This window comes from Dermacentor albipictus, chromosome 9, assembly GCF_038994185.2.
Source record: "Dermacentor albipictus isolate Rhodes 1998 colony chromosome 9, USDA_Dalb.pri_finalv2, whole genome shotgun sequence".
NCBI lineage: Eukaryota > Metazoa > Arthropoda > Arachnida > Ixodida > Ixodidae > Dermacentor > Dermacentor albipictus.
Window position 1 is genome coordinate 24379954 of NC_091829.1, and position 20751 is coordinate 24400704.

At 45.5% G+C, this 20751-nt stretch overlaps 1 long non-coding RNA gene across 1 annotated transcript; it reads right to left on the minus strand.

Moving 5' to 3' along the window:
* Positions 1-575: 575 nt before the first annotated feature.
* Positions 576-20533, minus strand: LOC135902000 (uncharacterized). The gene is made up of 4 exons (XR_010564354.2): positions 20402-20533; positions 7937-8126; positions 3884-3968; positions 576-1736 (listed from the first exon to the last, which is right to left on the minus strand). It is a non-coding gene; the product is annotated as an uncharacterized lncRNA (long non-coding RNA).
* Positions 20534-20751: the final 218 nt, after the last annotated feature.

Below are 20751 nucleotides of genomic sequence, written 5' to 3' on the forward strand. Positions count from 1 at the left end.
CTCTCTACAAGGCTTTCATAGATTATGATTGCTGGTATCTCTACTGAATCAAATGCATTTTCAGAGAGGTATTAAGTAATCAAGGAGTGCAGGAGGCGTACGTGAATATCTTGCGAAATGTCTAAAAAGAAACCACAGCTACCTTTGTTCTCCACATGAAAAGTAGTCACCTATAAAGAAAGGAGTCGGGCAAATAGACGCAATCTCTCAAATGCTATTACTGCAGGCTTCGAAGTACTGAAGCTGCTAAAATGTGAAGGCTTAGGAGAGAGGTTCAACGACGAACATTTCGGCAACCTTCGGTTTGCAGACGACGTCCTGTTGAGCAACTTTTGGGAGGAATTACAACAAATGAATGAGGGCCTTAACATAAAAAGTGTAATAGTGTAGTTCAATATCAATATCAGAAGGCAAAGATGATCAATAGCCCGGCACGGGAACAAAAGTTCAAGATTGCCAGCCAGCCTCTAAAGTGTTAAGGAGTTTCTTTACTTAAATCTAAAGTCAAAGGAGACACTGATCAAGAGAAGGAAATTTACAGAAGATTGAAAATAGGTTGGAGCGTGTACGACAGCCATTGCCACGTCCTGACTGGGAGCGTAACACTAACGCAGAAAATAAAAGTATACAATCACTGCATTCTACCAGTGCCAACGTATGGGGCCGAAACATCGAGGTTGACAACGAAGCTCGAGAACAAGACCGCATAAAGAGCAATGGGACGAAGAATGTTAGTCGTAACACTAACAGAGAGGAAAAGAGCGCTGTGATCAGACGGTAAACAAGGATAGCCGCTATTGTAATAGACATGAAGAGATAACAATGGAGCTGGGCTGGCTATGTATTGCGTAGAAGGGATAACCGGTGGACCGTTATAGTTACCAAATGGGCGCCAAGAAAAGGGAAGTGCAGTCGAGGTGGGATGATGAGAAAATTCGCATGTGCAAGTTGGAAATAGCTGGCACAGGATAGTGGTAATGGGAGAACGCTGGACATTAAGATAGCCTGATTATGAATTCATATCACTACTTGTGCTCCACTTGCACAAATTTAAATTACGAAGTCTCTAACGCGCACTACACAGAATCTGCGTTGTGCAGTACAGGCTTGAACGGGTCCCGGAACACCTTGGTGACTTGGTGAAAAACACATTGCGCGAATATAATACGCTCCCATGAACATCACATTTTGCCGCCGTGCGTGATTTTCCGTTCTTTGGGCTATTCATTCCATCCACCAACGTTTCACTCATTGCGCTTCCTCTGCCGTTACCAACAGCGTATCTTGGTGAGCCTGTGTTACCGATGCTCTATTTCGATGACCCGTCCCAACCTCTCCTGAGGCTAGTGAAGATCTACGCGGCAAATACTTATTAGTCGGACTCGTGGTACAAAAGCGTGAGTCGTCTTGCACGTCATCGGCGCTAAAAGCCGCCGTCGTCGTCCTCTTCTGGTCTTGTGACCAGCGCTGCCATGAGTCTGTTTATTTGTGTGTATGTGTAACCAAGCGTTTGTCGGCATTTCCGACAAGTGTGTCAATTGCCTCGTTGTCGTGGCGATAAATGTGGCCACTGTGACGCAAGTTCGAGACCTGACGTTCCAGCTGAACTTCTCCAGCCTGGGTCAGCGGCTGTTCGGCGGTCCGGCAGCAAGTTGCTCCCGATCGAGGGATTGTCGTTCCGAGTCCGCGGTGGGGAGATCCTCGCCATCATCGCCACTTACGGTGAGCACGTTGCTCTGGAAATGTAAAAAAAAAAATTAGAGGTTTGTCAACACCTTCACGCAGAGAAAAATGCTTGTGGCGTGTTTCCTCGGTTTTCAAGAATTTGCATACTGTTCGATAGACAGTCGCTGCTACGTAGAGCGGGAAGAGAAAATTTACGCACCCTGGTTCTTAGCGTCGCGTACGGGGCGTCGACCTTGGATCTAAAATAATTATAGAGCAATGTATTTATTTATTTATGTATTTATTTACTTGTGTTTATTTATATATTTATTGATTTATTTATTCACCGTGCCTTACAGGCTGCTCATCGGAACAATGTGCAAGGGGGATTTACATTGTAATAACACGGTATGGTGACAAGTGCAGAAAATAAACATGGTACAAAATGTGCGGTAAAAAACAATGTGGCACTCAAAATACAACGCATCATAACATGCGAGATAATAGTATGAACATGCCCTAAGCTGCCTACGAAAAAGTACTTATAATCGCAATGCGGATCGTCAAGCAAGGATGCAACTGGTGCCGTTCATACAGATCAGACAGAGACATTATCTAAACCTTCGAACGCCGGAAAGTTCTCGCGAGAAACAACGTGCGCATATATGGCTTTCGGTGACATGCACGCAGTGAAACCCACGTTCTCCATACGGGACAATTCTGGCCGGGAAATATAAGCCCTTTTCTAATTGTGGGGTTTTACGGGCCAAAACCACTTTCTGACTTTGAGGCACGACTTAGTGGAGCACTCCGGAAATTTCGACCACCTGGGGTTCTTTAACGTGCACCTATATAAGCCATATCATGGCCCATCTTAATAATACCAAACAACTCTGGATATTTCAAATATTGACCAGTCAATGGTATACTGCTGCTCTGTGAAGGTAGACAAAGTTTGCCAGAAGCATTAATCCAAATAATGAATTGGTACAGTATGTGAATTCTGATACAGAAACGAGTGCTTCTTATCTGCTCCGATTGCAAGGCACACAACAAGCTAGCTTAACGAACTATTTCCAAGGCAGTCCAGAAATTCCATGCTGTTGGCATGAATTCCTATTTTTTTTTTCAAATCGGCTATATTGTGCATTTGAATCCCTGTACCATCAGCATAAATAGAAACATCATTCAAAAATGACTCATTGGAATGCTTCTTAACGAAATTTTATGGAATCTAATTGCTATGTAGCCTGCTTTTAAGCATACAATAGCAGTCACGAGCGTTCCTTTTACAACCTTAACTTAAAGCACATTGACAAATGCAGGTGAACTTGGAAACGGAACAATATGTTTGAATAATTTTAGAATAGATCACATTCGAATTTATGCTGAAGCTGCTCCTGATAGTGCGTTATGAAGTTCGGTACTAACAAATTATTCAGAAGCTCAGAATTAGATGGAAAATGTTACGTTCACAAAAGAAATATACCTTACAGCATGCTTTCGTTACCAATCTGCATGCTTCATTTGCTGTGCTGTGTTCTGTCGCATGCCGCTGGAAATGCTTTGGAAATGGGACGGGGCATTCGCCTGTTTACTTGTGCATTTTTGCCCATGTCGAATGTGCGTCGGTTATGCCTTTCGTGGATCGCGATTGGTATCTCCGGGGAAGCATGTCGTACCACCAAGCCACGTCGCCCTCACTGAGTACCGGATGTGCAAGACTAAGCACGATGTTGTGTCAACAGTGCGGCCGTGAAAGGCATACTGAGATCTGTCTGCCGACCCGGCTGTCTTCCACTTTGCCGTCGCTGATTTCCGCACTTGAACGTCGCTTTTACTGTTTCTTTTGAATTGGACATTTCGCATTTTCAATAAGCCTTAGAGCGCAACCTTGCGCTTCGGGTTCACCAAAGCGATGAATTCGTTTACATCGACATCTACAGCCATACATCGGTAATTGTCAGCTTCAAATATTGCGGAAACGGCACATCGCTGACATTAAATAATGTCAAAACGTAGCAAAACATACATATCTGCACGTATGAGCGGCCTCGCTACATAAAAAATGTATGTTTGCGCTTCTATGTGCAGAACAAGAAGGTTCCACCCTGCTGGACAACCTGGCCAACCGACATTTAAAGTAGAGTAGCCGGCTACGCGGAGACATCACGCAATGTTCATGTCACCAGCACGGCTGGAACATTGTGCTACGTACGTTGTTCGCAGCTGGCACATGTGGCCTGACATGCGTATGCGGCAACGGATGCTGTTCACCTCACTGCTCCAGGAGCCAGGTGGACCTGGGAGTGATACCAAGGCCGGAGTGAGGATCACAGCCTGAACTTATTGATTCATTTACCACGCTAAACAGCTACAATCACGTTTCAGGGCAGTCAGGAGTAATTTCCTGCCCTTCATTCCTTCATTAATTTGTCCATAAACAAACAATTACTACTGTGTTACTACATTGACTGATAAACAGTACAACATGTGTCCATATAAAAGCTAGGGCAAAAGAACTTCACCTTCGTGTTTGTCTTTCACATGAGCATCCTAAACTTTTGCAATCGGCATTAGTGTTTTATAGCTTAACCAGTATGAAACATGTGAGCCCCTTGTCTCTACAATACAATTCCAGAGGTGCGCCGTCTGTGGGCAGTGTATGCAAACCACTTATCCACTGTAATCGATACGAAACGACTCCATGCGAGACGATCCCACGAGCTTCGGGCGAAACTGTCAGTGCTTATGCACATTCAGTGACATTCAATGCCCCCATACGTTCTCGCCTACTCTAACTGCTAATACCTCTTGCCAGTCTTACCCATTCCATTTCAAGCCAGGGCACAACATTGTCTATTGATGATGCCTGCTGCTGGTGACACACTTAGATTCAGTGATGTTTATGACGTTCATGCAGGCAGTTCTCATGTGTTAATGCAAATTTTGCATTGTTAGACCAAACGATTTCTCTCTTGCCCATCCTAAACTACTACTCGCTCATCGATTATTTCCGACAGGCTGCCAGGGCGCGCATCCTGATCATGACCATCCACCCACCCAACTATGATATCTTCACCATGATCACATGAGGTAGATCGCCGCCTGCAGCATACAGCCGTGTAGACCATCTGCTAAATGTTATTTCAGGAGAATATGGTAACTTGCTCCCAACTGTTCTGGCGAATGGGCAAAGAAAGTTGACCACATCACACACACAGGCTGTGGCTATGATTCAAGCAATTAAATCCAGTTGGGCGATTTTTGTCGACAGACTAATTGACAGACAAAAAAAAATACCGACGATTACGTTACTTCCTAATGCGAAATTTGAGCGCAGCAAATAAGCTGTTTCACCTTTTCGATAGATTGAGGCAAAGAAATCGAGCAACACATGTATGCGCTATCACAGAATTTTTTTTTATTTTTCACACGTATTCCTTTAACAAAGACTCCACTAACAGTTCTTGACAGTCATGAAGGAAGCTTTGTGGTTGGAGAAATAGACTGATATATGTTCGACTTGGTACACCAATGCTTGATTCTCAAAGACGAGATCTATACAAGTGCCTCGCGAGGTTGTCACAGCCGTGGGACGCGTTACGAGCGAGAGGAACGGGATGTTCTCCCGCATGAGTGTTAGGAAATTGCTGTTTGTCTTTATGTCAACATTAAAGTCCCCCACTACTAACATCGGTGGGGATCGATGGACGGTTAATGCGAGTTGCAGGAAGTGCACGACGTCTTTCGTGAGTGGGGTAGGGGCGAAGTAGGCAGCTACTACCAGCAAGCCGTTGGGCAACTTTGCGGCGCACAGTTCGCCAACTTCATGTGACGTGCCAAACATTTCGACTGGTATTGCAGAGAGACCTGTGCGCAACTCTCGACGGTGGCGATGAGCCTCCGCTTCGGCGGCGCGAACGGCAGGGTCTTCTCGGCGGCGGCGCTTAGCCTCTGCTTCGGCGACGCGTACTCCTGGATCATCTCGACGGCGGCGACGGTAAGCTTCTGCTTCGGCGGCACGCACCTCTGGATTCTGACGGCCACGGCGCTGGGCCTCTGCTCTGGCAGCTCGTTTAGCAGCAGCAGCAGCAGCAGCAGACGGAGGACTTCCATCGGTCGTCTCGCTCATGGCTCAGAAAGAACTGGCAGATAATTTCGCAGTGGCGAACGGCAGCGGCAATTTCGGCTCGGGCGGTGCACATATACAGATCCGCCGCCACCGATCTGGCTCTCTGATTGCCACCGCACAGGGCGAACGGCAGCGGCAATTTCGGCTCGGGCGGTGCACATATACAGATCCGCCGCCACCGATCTGGCTCTCTGATTGCCACCGCACAGGGGTTGCATTGGAGGAGGAGCGAAGAAAGGAATTAAGTTCGAGCCGGCGCTTTGACAACCGGAGACTCGCAGGAAGAGGGGGGAGGGGGGCGGCGTGTACACCCAGCGGCAAACGATGGGGGCAGAAGCGCGCGCAGCAAGCGGACAACACGATAAAGGGAGGAGGGAAGAGATAGCAGCGACTGACTGATGCCGCTGACGACGATAGTGAATCAACCCCAGCTGCGGAGTTGGTTTCAGGGACAACGCCGCCGATGCCGACACAAACAATATGATACCCTCGCTTCCGCAGCGCTAAGAACCAGGTCTAGCCATGGGAAGGTGGTCACGTATTCGTCGACGTGCCGGGGCCTACGTGAAATAACCGGCGCGTCGGCAACTCAAGAGCACCCTATCCGCCACACAAGAACAGGGGGGGGGGGGGACCCTTTCCTCCTCTTTCTGCATGGCGGCGACGGTGTTCTATGCAGTCACGTTATCTTGACTCTCTAGCGGCGTCAGCGGCATCCAGCGGTATCAGTCGGTCGCTGCTAGCGCTGGGGGGATGAAAGGGGGGCGGATCTGGTTACGAGGCCGACGACAACGCCGACGACGACGCGAAACCCAGGAACGGACGCCAAAGAGCTGCGCTCTAAAAAGTCTGATGCCATGCAATACCACTAATCAAAATTGTGGTGTTTTACGCGTAAAAACCACTTTCTGATTATGACGGACGACGTAGTGGTAGACTCTGGAAGTTTCGACCACCTGGGGTTCTTTAACGTCCGACTAAATCTAAGTCCATGGGTGTTTTCACATTTCGCCCCCATCAAAATCCGGCCGCCGCGGCCCGGATTCGATCCTGCAATATCACTAATAGCAGCAAATACCCAAGCATGGATAGTCAGTGATTAGATCTGCTCTTGTTGCCTTGATGCGGCAGACTTCATTTAAATATGAAGTGTTCCTTCCATGTCACTAAGTTTTGTTTTGTTGTGTGTCAGCACTGCCTACCAGTAAACTTTCTTCCAAGATGTAATTTGAGGCTTGTTTTGCAGCACATGAGAGGCTAACAGTATGTATACATTACCTGTAGTATTAAATCTAGTACTAATTGTGAACTGTAGTTCAGTGACGCAAGCAGCCATCAATATTTGAATGGATACTAAGGGCCTTCATAGTTTGCATCTACCCAAGTGACTAAACGAAATGCCAAGTTACATATCACTATTTTCTCTTTCTTCTTGCAGTGTTCATTATATCGACGGCTCACATGGCGTACCAAGTCAAGCGACGCGGAATGCTCCCGCACTTCTACATCGACGTTCCTTGCCCATGCCCAGCTTTCTGGAGCAGCTCCAAAAACAACGTGAGCCTACGTTTCTTCCGGCTATTAAAGTATACGCCCCTGAAAACTAACAGTGCCCCAGATCACAGGCAGCCGTTGCACAAGCTATGAATGAGCACGATAGACGCCTGCTATATTTCGGGGACAATCATAACACCCACTTTCATCTTTCTCATTCAGTATTTTCTTGTACTTGACTCTCGTTAGGTGCATATGAGTAGCAATTTTGAAAACCTAATCAAATACAAACGCAATAGTGTCAGAAGCAATAGCAATTGAATATAGAATACTTTTCCAGTAGTTCTCGAATTAGGAACTTCCGTTTTCACCATTATATGAAGCGGTCTTCACACCCCAATGTATTCGCGACGCTACTAAATTTAAGCGAATAGTGTGCACCTTTTAAATTGCAGTTGATTAAAAGCCCAAATAAAGCAATAGGAGTACATAGGCAGTTTGTTTGCATACTGAGGACTCATTGATGAGTTCCGAATATAGCAGTCTAGCACGAAAAAATGGCAAAGAAAGACGGAAGAATGGACAAGACACATTAAAGAGACTAAGGTAAAATAATATTGCATAAATAACTTTACACTATACCTTGCACACTGCAGTGGACCTGATAACGCTGTGCAACCTGTCACCAGAGGCGATGTTCGAGGGCAGCCAGTGAGTCGAGAAATGGGTCGAGGTAATCCGGCGCAGACAAGGGACGCTTTCCGACCCGGGTCCTCCGGACACTACGCCCATGGACGTCTACAGGGCGGGATTCTTTGAACAAATGATGACCCTGTGGATGTAAGTGCACGCTTTCATAATCAATATCTATGGTCTTCCGCTCTCTGATCTTCATGAAAACCCTTGCTAGCTTTTCCATAAAATCTACGTTCCTCACCGATTTGCATGATCTTGTACAGACATTCTATAAAGAATTGCCAAGTGCTTTTTGTGTGAAAAAGGTGTTTCGTTGCTACACACGCGCCTCAGCACTAAGGTGAAGATTGCTACTTATTTCAGTCACGAAACGACATTTGTCTGCGTCGATGTGCATCAGCGGCCTTCACATACCATAGACTCATCCCAGTTTCAAATTCCAAGTGCTTCTCAAGCCATGCCAATAGATATTTGAAGTGTACTGCTTTAATTTATCAAGTAGTTGATTATATTCTGAAGCGCATGAACATCCGAAATTTTGAATCCAAGTGGAATGTAATACTGCGCGGAAACAAATTACTCAATTCGAGAATCTGCTATTCAATATTTCTTTAAATATTTGATCACGATCAGACGCAACAGTGTGCTAATAATGTTGGAGCCAGACTTCCATAGAGAATGCCCCATACCTGCGGTCCACTGGAGATTTGTATAGCCATTTCCAAGCCAACCATATTTAGTTGCGAGCTAACTTGTTGCTCATACATCGTCGGCCTTCTCGAACAGACGTCGTATCACATGTAATTTGTTAACATTTTGTTTTCACGATGAAATTAACCAAGTTTCAATGAACTGTCCTTCACAATAGTAGCTTGTTAGGCACCAAAAAGTTGTCTTCAAGCCTGACACTTCGGCATCAACCAGTTCTTTAAATTTTAGTAGGTGTTCAATTTCATATTAATACCACCTGTACGGGGTCATATCCCTCACATGTCATGTAGATCAACTTAGTTTCTTAGCGTGCTGCTCAATTTTTTAAATGTAAGCAAAGGTTGTGCTATGCCTGTTATTAGGAAAAGCAGGCCATGCATGGGAAGGACTCTTCATATTCGTTCAACACTTTCTTTGCATATGCTTTCCCTTGTAATTTGCATGGTATAACCTTTGCTCTGACGCACCATGGGATTGAGACATTTTACGGTCACAAATTTAACACTGACATTCGCGTTCTGCGGTCAGCGGTCATATCATGCAACAGTCCTTGTCATTTTTTGTTCTTTTGGTCGTTCATCATTAGCTGGTATGGCACCAAGTCTTTGTTATTAGCGGTATCAGCCACATTCTGGGGAAAAATTAAGTTGCGGTGTTTTGCGCTGTCAAGACCACAATCTGATTATGAGGCACACAAAATTGGTACGCTCCGGATTTATTGTGTCCGCCTGGGGTTCTCTAGCGCGCACCTAATTGTAAGTACACGAGTGTTCTTTTTCATTTCAACTCTGTCGAAGTATGGTCACTGCCGTTAGGATTTAACCCACAACCTCGCGATCAGCAGCCCAACGCCATAGCCACTATCCATAACCACTAACCTACTTACTACAATGGGTGATGCTGCTGAGAAATAAAATATTAAACAGGGTCGAAAGCAAGGAATCATGACACATTATAACCTCTCGTGTTCTCCTTTGATTCCTTGTATTTGTCCTTGTATTTGCAAAGACAGACACTGATATACTGACATGCACTGATTCAATTCCACAATTGGGACAAGTCTCCATGCAACACCTTGGTTGTCCTTCGCTTTGCTTCATTGCTGCTCACCGACACCGGAACTCAATGTGCACCGCAATTGCAGCCTCCCAGTGACCACTGCCATTACTGTGGCCACTTCACCAACTATTTGAAAACAATGAGTGAAATGTGAATATATACACATTGAGTTCGTAATATGCTTAAAATTATGGGGTTTTACTGGCCAAAACCACTGATTACGAGGCACGCCGTACAGGAGGACTCCGGATATTTCGACCACCTGGAATCCTTTAACGTGCACCTTAATCTAAGTGCACGGGTGTTTTCGCATTTCGCCCCCATCTAAATGCGGCCGCCCTGGCCGGGATTCGATCCCGCGACCTCGTGCTCAGCAGCCCAACACCATAGCCACTGAGAAACCATGGCTTTTATTTTTTTCTTTATTGCAGGATTCTATATTTACTTGTTCGCACTATTTACGATGTTCTTACTTTGCAGTATTTCAAAAGCCGTGGTGATTATTTGGTGTATTACAATAAATATCCTTTAGGACAAACCCGGTTAAGTTGAATTTTCGGATGTCAAAACCAATAAGTTCGCATATAGTTTGTTTGCCTCATACTCGAGGCAAACGACTGTGCTTAATTGATCCTCTAACTTTGTTAAGCTTATCTGCTAGTCACCACTGATGCCTTGTTATTCCCGAAGTCGTCGTCGTCATCATCATCATCATCATCATCATCATCAGCCTGGTTACGCCCACTGCATGGCAAAAGCCTCTCCCATACTTCTCCAACTACCCCGGTCATGTACTAATTGTGGCCATGTCGTCCCCGCAAACTTCTTAATCTCATTCGCCCACCTAACCTTCTGCCGCCCCCTGCTACGCTTCCCATCCCTTGGAATCCAGTCCGTTACCCTTAATGACCATCGGTTATCTTCCCTCCTCATTACATGCCCTGCCTGTGCCCATTTCTTTTTCTTGATTTCAACTAAGATGTCATTAACTCACGTTTGTTCCCTCAAACAATCTGCTCTTTTCTTATCCCTTAACGCGCAAATGCAAAGGCGCATTGCAACTAAGATGCAAATGGCGCTTCTAGGGACATAAAGAGCCAATGCTGCATCGACAATGACATGCAAATCTTTACGGCTGATACCATATCAAAAATATTTGAATAGGCCCTGAAGTGAAGTTATGGTGTGGACATTGGCCAGGTGGCGCAACAAACAGCCGTGTTCACACGTAGCAAAACGGATCAGTGAAGTGCAAAATAATAGGCTGTGCAGAATGACCCAAGCCATGATAGCGCTGTTCATTAGGTGAGACAAGAACCAATGTCATGTGACGCTAACGCATAAGAAAACCACCAACGTATTTCTCTTTTGCCTCGAGTATCTCTCTCGACATAGCTTATTATAAATATGCAAGATTTGAGTTTAATTGAAATCTCGGTGATGTCTGAATGCCTGGAAGTTCGACACCACCAACATTGCGAAGTATTGAATTGCGATCACACGACATTTGCTTAACAAAGCTTGCAGTTTTCCCTACGTAATGTCTGCCGCCTGACTGTCGAACGTCAAAGATTTCATCTTCCCCTCATACCGCCTATGGACTAGGGTGTCTGTGATGAGTTTCGCACAAGGATCAGTTCTTGATTATAAGCTTCTAGCAGTTTGGTGCCGATATTCCCACGTCTATATGATCGTATGTTTGTATATCCTGGGCATTAGGTTAAAGGTAAAGTATGACTGCTCTGGTATCACTAAGTCAATGGAATGAATGAAAAAGGTTGAAGATTAACATTAGTGAAAGCGGATCATGATGAAGGGAAGTACATTTACAGAAAATAAAATTGGTTGGTTTGCATACGGCGCAAATTACGAGATTATGATCGCCAGCTTACCGCCATCCATGAATTGAGTACAATCATTGCGTTCCACGAGTACTAATCTAAGGACCTCATACTTCGGGCCTACAAAGTATTTACTAAGGTAATCGCAAATAGAATCAGGAACACCTTCGACTTCTGTCAACCAAATGACCAGGCAGGATTCCGTAAAGGCTGCTCAACAATAGACCATATTCACGCTATCAATCAGGTGATATAGAAGTGTGCCGAATATAACCCACCCTTATATATAGCCTTCATTGCTTACGAGAAAGCGTTTGATTCAGTCGAACCTTCAGCAGTCATGAAGGCATTACGGAATCAGGTTGTAGACGAGCCGTATGTAAAAATGGGAGGATGTGGCCAAGTACTGCAACAGGGTGGCCAATCCTGCTCAATGGAGGACAGGTCGCCATTGGAATCTGAACCTGGTAGCGTTTAACGCTAGAACGCTCTCTAGTGAGGCGAGTCTAGCAGTGCTATTGCAGGAATTAATGGGCAGTAAATTTGCTATAATACGGCTCAGTGAAGTTAGGAGGACAAAAGAAGCATATACAGTGCTAAAAAGTGGGCACGTCCTGTGCTACCGAAGCTTAGCGGAGACACGAGAACTACGAGTCGGATTCCTGATTAATAAGAATATAGCTGGCAGCATACAGGAATTATATGGCATTAACGAGAGGGTGGCAGGTCTTGTTGTGAAACTTAACAGGTACAAATTGAAGGTCGTACAGGTCTCCGCCCCTACATCTAGTCATGATGACTAGGAAGTCGAAAGCTTCTATGAAGACGTGGGATTGGCGATGGGTAAAGTAAAGAAATACGCTATACTGATGGGCGACTTCAATGCCAAGGTAGGCAAGGAGCAGGCTGGAGAGAACTCAGTGGGGAATATGGTATAGGCACTAGGAATAGCAGGGAAGAGCTATTAGTAGACTTTGCAGAACAGAATAATATGCGGATAATGAAAACCTTCTTCCGCAAGCAGGATAGCCGAAAGTGAACGTGGAGGAGCCCGAATGGCGAGACTAGAAATGAAATAGACTTTATACTCTGCGCTAACCCTGGCATCATACAAGATGTGGACGTGCTCGGCGCGCTGCAGTGACCATAGGTGCGCTGCAGTGACCATAGGATGGTAAAAACATGAATTAGCCTAGATCTGAGGAGGGAACAAAAGAAACTGGTGCATAAGAAGCCGATCAATGAGGTAGCAGTAAAAAGGAAAGTAGAGGAATTCCGGATCAAGTTCCAGAACAGATATTCGGCTTTAACTCAGGAAGAGGACCTTAGTGTTGAAGCAATGAAGGACAATCTCATGGACATCATTTAGAATTGTGCAAAAGAAGTCGGTGGTAACTCCGTTAGACAGGATACCAGTAAGCTATCGCAGGAGACGAAAGATGTGATCAGAAAACGCCAATGTATGAAAGCCTCTAACCCTACAGTTAGAACAGAGCTGACAGAACTTTCCAAATTAATCAACAAGCGTATGACAGTTGACATAACGAAGTATAATATGGATAGAATTGAAAGGAATAATGGAGGAAGCCTAAATGCAGTGAAGAAGCAGGGAAACGGGAAGACCCCTAAAAGCAGTGAAAAGGCAGGAACGGAGGAAGCCCGAAAGCAGTGAAGAAGAATCTAGGAATTGGCGAGTATCAGATGTATGCGTTAAGAGACAAATCCGGCAACATCATTACTAATATGGATGAAATAGTTCAAGTGGCTGAGGAGTTCTATAGAGATATGTGCAGTACCAGTGGCACCCACGACGATAATGGAAGAGAGAATAGTCTAGAGGTATTTGAAATCCCACAAGTAACACCGGAAGAAGTAGAGAAAGCCTTGGGAGCTATGCAAACGGGGAAGGCAGCTGGGGAGGATCAGGTAACAGCAGATTTGTTGAAGGATGGTGGGAAGATTGTTCTAGAAAAACTGGCCACCCTGTATACGCAATGCCTCGTGACCTCGAGCGTACCGGAATCTTGGAAGAACGCTAACATAATCCTAATGCATAAGAAAGGGGACGCGAAGGAGTTCAAAAATTATAGGCCGATCAGCTTACTGTCGTTGCCTACAAAATATTCACTAAGGTAATCGCAAATAGACTCAGGAACACATTAGACTTCTGCCAAGCAAAGGACCAGACAGGATTCCGTAAGGGGTACTTAACAACAGACCATATTCACACTATCAATCAGGTGATAGATAAATGTGAGGAATTTAGCCAACCCCCATATATAGCTTTCATTGATTACGACAAAGCGTTTGATTCTGTCGAAACCTCAGCAGTCATAGAGGCATTACGGAATCAGGGTGTAGACGAGCCGTATGTAAAAATACTGAAAGATATCTATAGCGGCTCCACAGCCACCGTAGTCCTCCATAAAGAAAGCAACAAAATCCCAATAAAGAAAGGTGTCAGGCAGGGAGATACGATCTCGCCAATGCTATTCACAGCGTGTTTACAGGAGGTATTCAGAGATCTAGATTGGGATGAATTGGGAATAGGATTTATTGGAGAATACCTTATTAACTTGCGATTCACTGATGATATTGCCTCGCTTAGTAAATCAGGGAACCAATTGCAATGCATGCTCACTGACCCGGAGAGGCAAAGAAGAAGAGTGGGTCTAAAAATTAAGCTGCAGAAAAGTAATGTTTAACAACCTCTGAAGAGAACAGCAGTTTACGATAGGTAGCGAGGCACTGGAAGTGGTAAGGGAATACATCTATTTAGGGCAGGTAGTGACAGCGGATGCGGATCATGAGATTGAAATAATCAGAAGAATAAGAATGGGCTGGCGTGCGTTTGGCCGGAATTCTCAGATCATGAACAGTAGGTTGCCACTATCCCTCAAGAGAAAAGTGTATAATGGCTGTGTCTTACCAGTACTCACGTACGGGGAAGAAACCTGGAGGCTTACGAAAAGGGTTCTACTTAAGCTGAGGACGACGCAACGAGCTATGGAAAGAAGAATGATAGGTGTAACGTTAAGGGATAAGAAAAGAGCAGATTGTTTGAGGGAACAAACGCGAGTTAATGAATTCTTAGTTGAAATCAAGAAAAAGAAATGGGCATGGGCATGACGTGTAATGAGGAGGGAAGATAACCGATGGTCATTAAGGGTTACGGACTGGATCCCAATGGACGGGAAGCGTAGCAGGGGGCGGCAGAAGGTTAGGTGGGCGGATGAGATTAAGAAGTTTACAGGGACGACATGGCCACAATTAGTACATGACCGGGGTAGTTGGAGAAGTATGGGAGAGGCTTTTGCCATGCAGTGGGCTTAACCAGGCTGATGATGATGATGATGATGATGATGATGATGATGATGATGATGATGATGATGATGATGATGACGACGACGACGACTTCGGGAATAACAAGAAATCTTGAGAAGATTAAGCAGAGATAACGTTCAGCTACAGGAGGACAGTGCTGCCGATTATAAATCATTCAGGGGATGCCAATATTTTGACAGTAAAAGGAAAGTATAAAACTGGCCGGGACGTGCAGTGCGTAGGAGAGATAACCAGTGGTTTATTACGGTTACAGTTCGGGTGCCAATTGAACGGAAGTTCAGTGGAGATCGGCGGGAAATTAGATGGCGGAAATTATAATCAGCTCTCGCAAGACAAGTGCTGTTGGATATTGCTGGAAAAGAACATAAATTGGCTGCTGGTGATTATGACCACCGCTTCGTTTTTCCCCCCTTTTGTTGCTTTTAGCTTCCTTTTCCATTGCCTAAGATTTTAACGGTTAGCTTAGCTTATGGACGTATTACTGCCTATTACGCTGCCTATTATGAGGTGAAATGGTTAACCACACGAAGCAATTCTGTCACTATGTCACAAAATTAAGCGACAAATGCTCATAGAGAATTGAGACATCATTTATTTTCCTGTGAATAATCCGGTTGGACATTACATTGCGGAGATAGCTGTTGATGTTATCATGTGTGAGCGTATACATTAGTTGCGCTGTTGCATAAAGACTAACAGTATCTTGGAATGGATGACATAGGACATTATATTTCCCCTATCTCTGAGCTTTCTTGTTACAAGATCGTGCTATGGTTGCGTGCCTCACTGCTATTATTCCATTTATGCACTATCAGTATTTCTGTACCATATTACCAACGAGCGCCAGAAGTGTTTTTTTTTTTTTCACCAAGAGTTTTATATTCACGAGAAGGCAAGTACAAATACATTGTAAGTACAAGGAGCCAAGAACAGAGTAGCATAGCATGGTATCTCGAGTAGCGAGTTGAAGAGCTGAAACTAAATGCGCAGCCTATCACCTGATGGCTTTCTTCAAAACAGTACAACATATATATAAATTAATTATAAAAAAAGCCAACAGGGCATATAAAAAGTAATGTAGCTCATGCCAATGAATGGACCGGAGTAGAAATTTCTTTTCCATATCGTCACACTGTCGTACGACCTATAACGTGCGATGTATGGCACATGAAAACAAGATTATGCAAATCGTAAGCATATGTTCGACTTACGTTACTGAAGCCTAAGGGAAGCCTTCAATCAAATGCTATACAACTAACGGTGATGCGTTCAATATTGTTTACTTTCATCATGTGGAGCGTTTAATCCCATACAACGCACGCGATTATCTACCAACAAGGTCAACTTTAAGCTCATGGAATATTTTTGTATCTGCAGACTGCACCGTTTGTATGCTATGCCGGAATTTAAGCATAAAACAGGCGAATGCGCGATGTTAGACATCTACGCAACGATGTCACGAGGACAAAGGCAACGTACGATGCTTGGCCAAAATATCCGCCGAGGTGCCGATCGATCCAGCATCAGCACCCACGCGAAATCTGGGCGAGTGGGCAAAGAAAGCAGACGCCCCTTTTACCTGGAGTCCTGCACAAGCCGCGGTTTTCTCCGAGCTAACCGCACTCGTCGCAAAGCTTCCCATCTTTGCCCAATTGGAACCATCAGCCCAAACCGAAGTCCACACTGATGCGAATGGTTACGGAATAGGCGCTCTCTTGGCCCAACGTCGACGTAGAGCGAACTGGGCTATCGCTTATGCCTGTAGGTTGCTGTTCACAAAGGTGGGAAATCACTGAATTACAGAATATGAGTGCCTCGCTCTCGTATGGGGAGTTGCAAAATTTCTACCTTATCTATTTTTCCGTCCGTTCACAGTAGTTTCCGACCACCATGCCCTCTGTTGGTTCGCCTCTTTGAAAGACACTGCAGGCAGACTTGATCAATTGACATTGCGCCTGCAAGAGTACACCTACGCGGTTGTACACAAAACTGGCAGCCTGCGCAAAGATACGTATTATTTGTCCCGCTACCCTGTGGCCGACTGTGGCTCTTCGAACACTGAATGCCTCGTCTGCGTCTTTTCCGTGAGCCAGTTGCTTAACTTCACCGAAGAACGGTGTCTGGATGCCTACTTCAGAGAAATAATCGAGCGCCTATAATCCTCTCCTAGCAAAGCTTCTCTGCCCATGTTCACCTTGAAGGAAAGTAGGTTATATCGGCGTAATGTGTACTCTGACGTTCCTGGCCTCCTCATTATACCATCACAGCTGCGCGCCACGGCTTTTCGTGAGCTTTAGGACGCCCCTGCCGCTGGCAACCTTGCTGTTACTCCACGCATATGACCACGTGCGCCGTCGCGTCTATTGGCCTCGCCTAGCCCTCCCAATGCGGCGTTACGTCAGCGCCTGCGAGATCTGTCAACGCTGAGAGAAACTGTCTATGCTTCCTGCTAGATACCTTCAGCCCATCAACGTTCCACCTGAGTCCTTCTTCCCTGTAGGTGTGGACCTTCTTGGACCTTTTCCCACACATTCAGGAAACAAATGGGTTGTCATCGCTACCAATTACGCGACGCGCTATGCAATGACACGAGCGCTGGCCACCAGCTCCGGTATTTCTCGTCCGTGACATATTTTAGTAAACGGTGACCCACGTCAATCGCGGACTGACCTAGGCCGTACCTTCCTGTTTGAAGTTATCGATGAAATCCTGCGCTGCTGTTCCAAGCAGCACAAGACTACCACGTCACGCCATCTCCAGAAGAACATGCTCACAAAGCGCTTGAACCGGACCTTAACAGACATGATTTAAAACTACGTGTCGGCTGACCAACTTCAATGGAGCCTTGCATTGCCATACGTTGCATCCGCGTTCAATTCCTCGCGCCACGACAGTGCTGGATATTCTTCCTTTTACCTTTTTGTTCGGACATGAACCAATTTTACCGTTGGACACATTTCCTCCTTCACCTGCAACTTGGGCTAGTGAATATGCATGCGACACCATTGTTTCGACTGATTACGCGCCGCAGGTAGCCCGTGGGAGACTTGCTGCTTCCGAAGACAATCAGAAGCGCATTTGCGACCAGCGTTATCGCCACTTAAATTTTGCTTCGTGTGCCTTCGTGCCACTTTGGAGAAGGGGTGTGGGGACAGGAATGAAGGTTCCCCTTCCTTCCCCTCTTGACCTGTGGGCCGTTCTGAAAAGCTCCTTCCTCGTTAAACGGGCCCATACCACGTCCTTCGACAAAAACCTGAAGTCACATACGAGATGGCGTGCGCCAGTCCCACTAAATCTTATGTTCCGTTGCCCATCGACGTCGTCCACGTTTCGAGACTGAAGCACTACCACCCTGCCTCTGCTATGGAACCTTGGGGCGCCAAGCCGGCGCTTCTGCGGCAGGGGATCACGCTACGTGCTACTCGAAGATGATGTCGACCCTTGGATTTAGTGGGCCGTACCCATAAGCGGCCACGGCCTGATCTCATGACAGCGGCGTGCCTTGCTCGATGTTCACTGGCTGGCCAGTGCTTGCTACACTTCTAAATACATCCTGTAAATAGTTTCACTATGGTGCTTCCACGTAACAATATAATAAAAAACAAGCAAGCAAAAAACACCCTCTCAGGCTTTGCTTGAGTGTCAGCCGGCACAAGTCACAATTTTGTATCTGCCTGACGTTGTCCGCGCAGTTTCCCAGTCCTAGCAATCGCTCCAATGCGACAACACAAGTGTGCACTCGTGCACATTGGTGCTTATGAGACTTGCCTATATTTGTTGTCTAGACAGAAGATGATCATAAACGCTGCAATGCCCAACGAATCATTTATGCTTCGGTGAGTTAGAGAGCTCAAAAATTTCATTTGAGCAAGGGAAACTTAACTCAGCCTGTAGAAGCTTTTTCATACGATGGAGCGATGGTTCAGCTGACGATAGCTTAGAACCTACCAAATAATTCTTTACTAATTGAGCTTTTGGTAAAAGAACATACGATTATAATTTTTTTGTGCGAATGTAAATGTGCGGACCAAAGTAATTTGAACACGGGAGCTGCGGCCGACCGCATTTGAATGCCTAATGCCATCTCGCAGCCTAAAAGCTGCTAGAGGGCATTGGGATTGAAATACGTGAGCTGTCAGCATTTTTTTATTCATTATGTGGCACTCCGAAATGGCCTGTGGCCTGCAAGTATGCGTAATCCAATTTCACGTTTTCCCTTTAGGCTGCTAGAGGGCATTGTGATGCAGTTCAACCACAGGTCCCAGGTCCCGTGTTCCGGTTACTTTTGTTCGCACCTGTACTCCATGGCCAGAAATGAACGTAAACAAGTTGTTTTATTTTCCTTGATGTGAAAGTATGTTCCGGAATTACATTGTTAAATGGCGAGGCGTTGTTTGTATATGACATGTTTTATGGAGCAAATCTGGCCAGGTGGGGAGAGGCGAATAATTAAAAGAAAAAAATGCGCACTGCAATGCGTGTGAGCGAGGTGCACAATATTTCTTACGCAAGAGTTGAAATACATAAACAATGTGTTTGAACGACGACTCGCTAAGAGCGTCGTTTAATTTGTTTAACTAACAAATTAACCAACAAACTTGTACGACATTTGGGGCAATTCACTATGGTGGTACGACCATTATACAACATATTATACGACCGGTGAGCCAAGTACGTAGACAAGATTGATTTCACTGCTGGGATTCTGGAGTGATAATTGCAGCCATCACTCGCCATGTTTGCTTAATGGCTACGTTGTTGGGCTGCTACGAACGGGGTCGCGGCATCAAATTCCTGCCACGGTGGCCGCATTTCGACGGGGGCGAAATGCGATAACACCAGTGTACTTCGATTTAGGTTCACGTTAAAGAACCTCAGGTGGTCCATATTTCCGCAGTCCCTGACTACAGTGTCCCTTATGATCAGATACTGGTTTCGGCACGTAAAACCCCATAATTTTTTTTTTCAATTGTAGCCATTGAGCTGGCGCGTCCGGAACAGCAAGACAAGACGATCGTTTGCTGATAACTGAAAGTGAATTAGAGAGCAGCACCACATACATGATGCGAACGAAGCAGATTCACGCTATTTCGCAGTTAACATTTACTTGTCAGGCAGCGCACGTCTGCTATTTTCTTCGTACCGTGTTCTTAATGCGCTAATTCATTGGTTAAATTCCGGCTCACCCAGTCTGCAATTTTTCGGTAGTGACAGCATTAGTCATATAAGATAACTGTGGCATCACTAGTTATAAATTCTTATTTGATTATATTTTATTACCATAAGGAAATAACGTTTTACAGCCTCTTGCTCCCACTTCATTGCTGAGAATAACGAGAAGGATTGGTGTATTCGAGTTAAGTGTCGGTGAAATCGTTTTATGACATTACTTTGGCAGAGAGAAACACAGACGGAAAGATTACGACTCTACACGTCACGTCTTCGAAGCGCTCACCATGCTTGTTTGACTCGTGCCGTCGGCCCCCGTGCTGCCTCGCCCGCTTGATCTGGTGGTGAATCACGAGAGGCCAGCATCGTCTTCGTCCGACAGATGCGTGCAGGACACGAGCATGTCGATCTCGCGCCGTTCGTTGTCGGAACCAATGAAAAAGAAGACAATGCACACGTATGTGAGAAGCACGGTGAAAGAGGTGAGGACAAGAAGCTGTAACCGTATATTGTGCATCATTAGAAGCCGAGCTTGGCACAGAGCCAGAAACTCTTTCGGCCGTATACGCGCCCAGATCAGGTGTGATCGCCTCCGAAAGTGAACGCCCTAGAAGTGATCGCCCTATAAGTGTTCAC